The following is an 8,728-nucleotide window of genomic DNA, read 5'->3' on the forward strand; positions in this document are numbered from 1 at the left end:
GATACTACCCGACTCTCCCCTATATTTGCATCAGATTCTTCGGGGTTGGTCGTAATCTCTGCTTGTATTCTGATTAGATACATAAATCCCCATCTATTAACCAAATACAATTCCCCCACTCTTTCTAATTCTTGATTCATTAAAAGATTTTTTTTTTTTTTTTGAGTTTGCACAAATTCGTGAATCTGTATGATCCAACACGGTTTGTAATTTTACTTCGGCAGAAGTTTCAGTGACAATAATTGCTTCTTTTTCTGGATTAAACTCTTTTTTGCCGCACTGAATTCTTTTGTAAGAAGGAAATCGAGACAAATATTTTTTCCTAACTTTGTTCGTACTGTTCTCTTCTAAGATTAGTTTCGATAAACATAGATAATGCTTCGGTTGCTGGAAGTTCTCGGGCCCTTTGACTGTTTACCTGCTTTCATGCAGTTCCGTATTTTGAAGCTCGTTTTGGTGAAGTCATCGTAACATCTTTAACGACTTTGGAACCTTCCAAATGACGAACAGAGCAAAGACTCGTTTGGGCAGCATACGAAAACTCCCCTAAAGAATGTAGAAACCGCATATTTATAGTTTTCTGACGTTTGAATTTTTCATTTCGAAATTTTTTGTGGTCGACCAGTTTTCTTTCTTTCGGTAGTCGAGTAGTTCAGGAATCTAATCCAAGTTTACAGACACTTTCCATTACTTTCAAGAAATATTTCCTCTTTTCGGATGGATTCCTGCCATTTCTTTTTAAAATCAGAGACAAAATAAAATAACCTCTTATTAAAATTCGAATTCAGTTTTTCCGGGCACTTAATGTGTTTCTGCACAAATTCCCTCAAGAATCACAATTTATCTTCTATTTTTTTCTTGCTAGAATTCTTATTACGTCATACAGGGTCCGTCTTGTTACGAAAATATTATTACAGCCAGATCCTGAAGAAAAGATAAAAAAATGATGTATTTAGCTAAGAATGTAAAAAAAAAACTGGCCGACACACGCTCTAAAGAAAATGTTATACTATAGAATTCTGCAAATATCCGCAAAATGTTATTAGTGTTTTTAAACATGACTAATTTGTGTACCAGATGGAGTTAAAATTATAGCCCGGACGTTCCTGGAACATAACTGAAATCGTAACAATATATTTATGAAGTGCGTTTTTATTCTAATATGACACGTAGTGTTTCTATTTGTAATTTCGAAGTTTTTCCTCAATTTATTACTTTAGAAATAGTAAAACAGCAAACTACTGTACATACCTCCAGGTGAAGACTCATGTCAATTACTATTCATTAAATTGCAATTCATTATGATTGAACTTACATATATATTTGTACTATACTATTCATTAGATGAACACACAACAAAATGATATCAACTTGAAAACACAGCGGTCCACACCTGTGGAGTAACGGTCAGCGAGTCTGGCTGCGAAACCAGGTGGCCCGGGTTCGAATCCCGGTCGGGGCAAGTTACCTGGTTGAGGTTTTTTCCGGGGTTTTCGCTCAACCCAATAGGAGCAAATGCTGGGTAACTTTCGGTGCTGGACCCCGGATTCATTTCACCGGCATTATCACTTTCATATCATTCAGACGCTAAATAACCTAGATGTTGATACAACGTCGTAAAATAACCCAATAAAAAAAAAAGAAAAAACAGCACTTTTTCCGCTTATCAGCTACTCAATGAGTCGTCAGTGCAACGTGCAAGTTCTGACCTCCACAGTGAGAAGGGCCTAGTTACTTCTTCTGTCATTTTCTTATCGATATATGTTACAGATGGTCTTTAACTTTCTTGAACATTGGTTATTTAAAATAATTTCGCTATTTAATTTTTGGACTTTTTGCCAGCTTTTCCTGTAACTGGCCCCACTGTGCGCTGTCTGACCTCTCGCTGCACATTATCTTGGCTGTGAGATTAAAACTGCGCATGTGTGAACTTTGTTAATAAAAACAAAACCTCACCTGTCACAGATTTGTATATGCAAGGTTTATAATCGGAGTGCGAAGGCAACATCTTGATTTGATCTCGAATGTGCACGAGAAAATAAATCCAGCTAAAGGTACTCGTCCACGATGCTTTTTATTTAGTGCACTGTTTTTCTTAGCGCAACAGAAATTTCACATCACGTTTACACATATGGCCAGAATAGCACGCTATTTGCAATTTTTTGCATAGCGCCAGAAGCTACCAGAATGATCTTGCAGCACATGTTTACATGTCGCTATAAAATTTGCACTGGATTGTCTGGCGCAGGAGCGTTCTACTTGACCTTGTAGCACTGACAGTCACAGTGTAGCCTTACTCGTTCACGTGTCCATTGTAATTATTTTTCCGTTTTGACCTTAAACAAATAAAGTGAAAACGTAAGATAAAATGTTCAATAAAATAAGAAATATTCTTGATTATATCACAATATCGGAATCATTCCTACACATATATCAACCTCATAGTATAATATTTAATATTAATGGGTTAGTGCAGAACTGGGCGATTCGTGTTAGCTTGAGCGACCTACAGGTACAGATGCCTCAAACTAGCAAGCTGTCTCGTTCGCGCAGGCGCATAGAGCACTTCTCCCCTACCACTGTCCGCCTACTGCTGTGCACTGTGGACTATAACGGTACAGCTCAGTTCTAATAACAGTTGAGAAGGCGGCATAGGTAGGGTACATCTTGAATACATTGTCAAGCGGTCAACTTTTCAGATAATATGACTACCTGGGTGTCGGAGCCTAGGTGGGCCCCCTCCGTTAGCTCTACTACTTCCCCTCTCCAGGCAGCTTCCTAGTTTGAGGCATCTGTACCTGTCTCGTTCTACTCCCGCTATTGCACGCATCATAGAAAATATTGTCCCTCCCATTGAGGGTTAAAGGCGCAGTAGCGCTCAGAGAGAGGCTAAACGCCCGGACCTGAGAGTGTGTTGATGTAAGTCAGGCATGTCAGAAATCAGACTCTAAATGTACAGTTATGTGCGCGGATCGCCGGCCTGTGCAGGTTGCATCAATCAAGTGTTGCTCTTACCCGTTCTTACCTGGAGGGGTGTACAATAATCTATTATGCGCTGCTAGGGTTGGATTAAATAGATATTTGGACATTATAAACATAGTTAGCAGAACGAAAAAAAACACAGTTATTATCAGTGTCTATATTTGACAATTGTAATACAAGAAATTTTAGGCTTACTAAGTTACACTTCACAAAGTAGTGGTTTGTAAAGCATAATTTATTAATATGATTTTTATACAGTATTTGAAGAAAAAAAATGCAGTAATTTCGAAACAACAAGAAACGAAAAAGTATTTCATTTTACGTAGTAGGTACTAATTATTTTAAAGAAAGAGACCCTACTCTTTCACTGTTCGTCAAGCATTATTATTTACTGTGACCATTGGTGCACAAATGTTGAAGAAATTTTATACTCCCAATTAATTACATGCAGTAAGACATTGTGAAGTTTTTATACTGAAATCATATCTTTGTTGTATGTCAATAATAATAAATTAATATTAATATTTATAAATATAAATTAAGCTTAGAATTTAAATTCACATATAGTTTATTTGAAAACGTTGAGAGCAAGTATCGAAAAGTTGGGAGCGTTACTCAAAGAAATTAAAAGTGTAGTTCACAAGCTGTGAAGCGACGATATTCTCTTTATGTCAGATTTAAAGATCTATTAATATAAGTATACTGAATGAATATTGTGACGTGAGATGGAAAATTTGCCATTATATATTTTTCCACAAAAGTTTTCCGCCTTGCAAATAGTTGTTTTCTTCTCTCCTTACAACCTCAAGAGCCTCACATGTAGCTATTCCTCACTATATTCTCATCACTTACCAGTTTATGAAATGAATGTCGTAAGTCATCTAACCTTTGATGGCTGTGTTAGTACAGACTCCAAAACAACGCCATTGTCAAGTATGTTTTGCCGTGAGAGTACTGATTAAGAAATAAGCGCTGGCAATATCATATTTTGAGAACTTTACTAATCTGATCTAAATTGTCACCTCACAACACTATTACCTCGACATAGGCTGATGAAAGCCTTTCATTTTAAAATAATAATTATTGTTGGCTGAGGAAAACATTATAACAATTATGTTATATGATTCGTAATTTCTCTTCTCCGTTATCTGTGAATTCCTCACTTTATTTATCATAACTCATTCACAGACACAGCCAAATCGGCACTCGTACTGAAACTGTTTTACTGAAACAAAAGCTGCTGAGGGTATTGTAGGCTATAGCCCTGTCGCGTTCCCCTCCAAGGCGATTCACTCCCTCCAGGTAGGGGAATAGAGAGTGCACATCGCACAGAGACAGTTGCACAATGTGCAGGGTTTTGACATGCCTGATTCTTCTTCTTCTTCTTCTTCTTCTTCTTCTTCTTCTTCTTCTTCTGCCTATCCAAGGATTGGGGTTTATCCCGTTCCGCGCCAAAGACATTTATTCTTGAAACTGGTCTTTCCATCTGGTTCTCGGCCGTCCTATATCTCGTCTCCCATTTGGTTTATAAAAGAAAGCTTGCTGCGGTAGTCTGTCAGGGAACATGCCTGATGTAAATCATAAAATAATATGATATATAACATGGGCCATGTCTGAACAGATATTTGTTTCCGGACACATGTTTATAGGAACTTTTTCTGTAACTTCGATCTATACTACCTCCTATAAAATATGCGACACTTTTTGAGCAACCGGTATATATATCATATGCTATAACACATGAAGATTTAGGAAATACGTTATTTAAATAATACAATATATATTATCATTGCTGGGTAAACTTTCGGTGCTGGACCCCGGACTCATTTCACCGGCATTGTCACCTTCATATCATTCAGACGCTAAATAACCTAGATGTTGATACAGCGTCGTAAAATAACCCAATAAAATAAATAAATATATTATCATTTACAGTGTATCAATGCTTGGAGTATTTTATATTTTGCCTATAGTTATTCTTCAATAAACAGGACGGAATATCTAGCACCGTACAGAAGTAAATAATATAGTTTCAATACTCCGTCTCTGACTTATTTATTGTAATGTCAACCAAAATTGTTTTTGTTAACACATTTCAATTATATTGTATACGTTTTCGCCCTGTGTGGGCATCTTCAGACAATTGTATAGATATCAGTGCTTAGTGTATGAAAATCAATATTACATTATACGGAAATGTGATCAATTATACAAACTTTAAAAATTTTAAAACCTATTAAAACACATTTAAAAACAATCTAACTAAGGAAAGCACATGATTGAATAAACCAATTACAGTTTATAAGAAATATGCATATTTAATAGCATATTGTAATTGCCCATAATAGATCATGGATTTCCGAACAGGTTGTTATTATGTGGAGTCGTTGAACTATACTGCAGTGATGAATGTGTAAAATGTCGAAAAATAGCATTTAAAAATGGGAAGCACAGATTAAATATGCATATTTGCACTTGAAATATTTACAAAAAAAAAATAAAAAATAATTTTGGTTGATATTACAATAAATAAATCAGAGACGGAAGTATTGAAACTATATTATATATTATCATATGACTTATTGGAAAACCCACAAAAAATGAATTCAAAATTCAAATTTACCGTACAGAAGACTTGCTGCGCCAGCTGCAATATTATCTAACTTGATCATGCCAGAAGGAGGTAGCGCCAGACTTTCCTTAACGCTGTGTATAGGCGCAAGGATCGTATTGCAAGCCAGAAGTAATTTGTGCGCTTCTGCCTCATAGCCTCTGCAATCTGGCAGCTCGCTGTGCAGTTTAAACGGTGCAATAGTGACCTTGCGCTGGAAATTCATAGAAAACTAGCTCCGTGGACAAGTACCTTTAGGATCACGCTGGCAGTACATGAGCAGTCCACGCATGCGCAGTTGTGATCTCGCAGCCAAGTTCTTTCTGTCGTGAGACACTCGACTTAATTTCTGGACGACTGTCGTATGTCTATTCAAATTGATCTTAAAGGTAAGCCTTCACTACATCGTATCGCACTCCTCGTACGAATCGCACGTAACGGATATTTTAAGTGCAGTACGTTCACTGTAACGACTCCATCTATCGCCTCATCGGATTCCCCTATCAGCTGTTTGAAACATGACGTCGTACGAAATTGACATTGCTGAAAACAGAGGAGTTCAGGTTAGGTGTATTAATTATGATTGTTAACGAATAAGAATTTTCAATTGCTTCATGCGTCTTAATTGAAGAGGAAGAAACGAAAGAAATATTGGTTACATAATATATATGTAAGAAATGACTTGATTACTGTAATGGGAATGCCTCAAATTACATAATTCTTCGCAGTTTTCTCAAGCGAAATAAGTTTTCCGTCTGCCACTGTGGCGCGACACTGAACATGGCACAACATAATAGTAACAGTTGAGCAATTAAAATTGATTTATTAAAGAAGGCCATGATCGCACGCATCGGAAAAGTTGCTCATCCGAGAAACGTGGACGGATTTGCCGAGAGGCGATGCGTGCGATAAGATGTAGTGAACGCAGTTACATAACAATTACAGCAAAGATTGTCTTTTTCTGATCCGTGCGATTCGTCCGATGAGTGCGATACGATGTAGTGAACGCTTACCTTGAGGGGAGTCTGTATACCAAATTTTGACAAAAAAAAATGAAATTTTACTTTATATCGATTTTTGGTACCTTAATATGTGTAAAATGATAATACGATTTTATTTCTTCCAATTTTCAGATTTTATCCCTATCTTCAGCAAAAATATTGTAGTAATTCTCAATGCAAAAAAATGATATCAATGAAAACTTTTTTTTTTCAAACGCTCAGTGGAACTTTAAATTCTATCTAACTTAATATCATTTACCAAAGTTTTTCATCTGGCTCTATTCAGCGAACTCTCCAGTGGCAGTCTGGCATACGACATCAACTCACACTTATCGTTGCATCACTATTATACATACTGTAAACTACTACTACTGTAGCGGACCCTGACACTTTCCTTATCAAGTAGGCATAAAGCACGATATGGTGTGTTTCAGTGACAGTGACGAGTGGTTACTTATCGTGAATTCTGTCATTCACAATAGCAGTAAATAGTATAAGCCTCTTATTTGTCGGGAAATTGTTTACTTTGGCGGGGGATCCGGAATTTTCGTCACCCGGTGATTTCGTCACATATTACATTTTGCCACTGCAACATTTTGTCACCGATTCACTTTTATCACCACCATATTTTGTCAGCAAATCACTTTTGTCACCACTATATTTTGTCACCAATTTAATTTCTTCATCACTATTCGCCACCACAATTTTTCTCCACTCTGTATCGCTTCCCTTGATGATATCTATATAAAATGATATGTAATATAAAACCTCCTATTTCCTTCTCTTCATATTGTTCATTTCGTTTCCAAGGATACATTCATTTTTTGAATTCAAAATTTTCAAGTTACAGAATTCATTGGTTTCAAAATCTTCAAGTTAAGGTATGGCGGAATTATTTCGATGCGTAAAAAGTAATAGATCACGAGATAAATTAATCGACATATAATGGACACGTATTACACAGCACAAAATTACAAAGACCGGGATTGTATGGACATGTGATCAGAGCGACATTTTAATTCACTGATGACTATTTCCTCAGATAAGAAAACCATTATAAAGGAACCTGCAGAGCATTCGAACCACTCAGCAAATTGGGGTAGAATTGGAGCTGCGGAATGTGTAGAAGCAATGAAAGCTGAAGTTGTAACTTCAGCGGAAGCTACGTCATCTATTTTACGACATACAGTACTATTATTATTTTGGTGACGAAATGACAAAATGTGTATGATGACGAAATATCTTCAATGACAAAATCTCCTCAGTGACAAAAACATGGTGACAAAATGTATTTGGTGACCAAAAAAACTAATGACGAAAAACAGGTGACAAACTGTAATGGTGACAAAATTTCCAGTTACGAAATACCCTAGACCTTTCAGCGGAACCATGATTAGAATATTATTTCTACTTCTTAAATTATACGTTTTTCAATATTGATTGATTCTTAAAAAAAATAAGGGTTGACCACGACCAAATAAACAACGTAATGAAAACAAGAGTGAATTAGTAACGAAAGTAAAACCAAGAAAGATGTGGTGTACGCGAGTTACTGTAACTCAAGAAAGCAAAAGAGAAGCAGGTAGAAGTGAATGATTGTAACCTATAACTTTCAGACTTTGTGAATTCCTTATTAATTTTACAGCAATATAAAAAGTACAATCTGTACTACATCTTTTAAGTAAGTAGTAAAATAACGATAATTAAATATTCCCTGGAACTGGATAATATTAAATGCCGAGAGATGCAGGTTCTCTTACTCTCTTCCTCTAAGCCAGCGTTTCTCAAACTATGGTCCGCGGACCACCTGTGGTCCTCGAGGTCTGCCCATGTGGTCCTTCAAAAAGGACAGAAGAAAAAAATACAATTCAAACGAATTGCGTATGACACTAGAGGTGATAATCTCAGAGTTTGGAAATGACACATGACAATCGCCTTTCACTTTTTCTCTCAGTACTGACATTTCATGAAATTTATTACCCTATCCATCTACCGACTTCCCACTCTACTCTCAGCAACAAAAGAGGGATTTAAAGCACTATGAACGTGGTGTTTCTCGCCATCTTTTTCCTGCACATCAGCTGATGAAATGTGGCTAAGTACATTGGCGTATCTTTTAGATGTATTCTCAAAA

Source organism: Periplaneta americana, chromosome 11, assembly GCF_040183065.1.
Source record: "Periplaneta americana isolate PAMFEO1 chromosome 11, P.americana_PAMFEO1_priV1, whole genome shotgun sequence".
In the NCBI taxonomy this organism is placed as follows: domain Eukaryota; kingdom Metazoa; phylum Arthropoda; class Insecta; order Blattodea; family Blattidae; genus Periplaneta; species Periplaneta americana.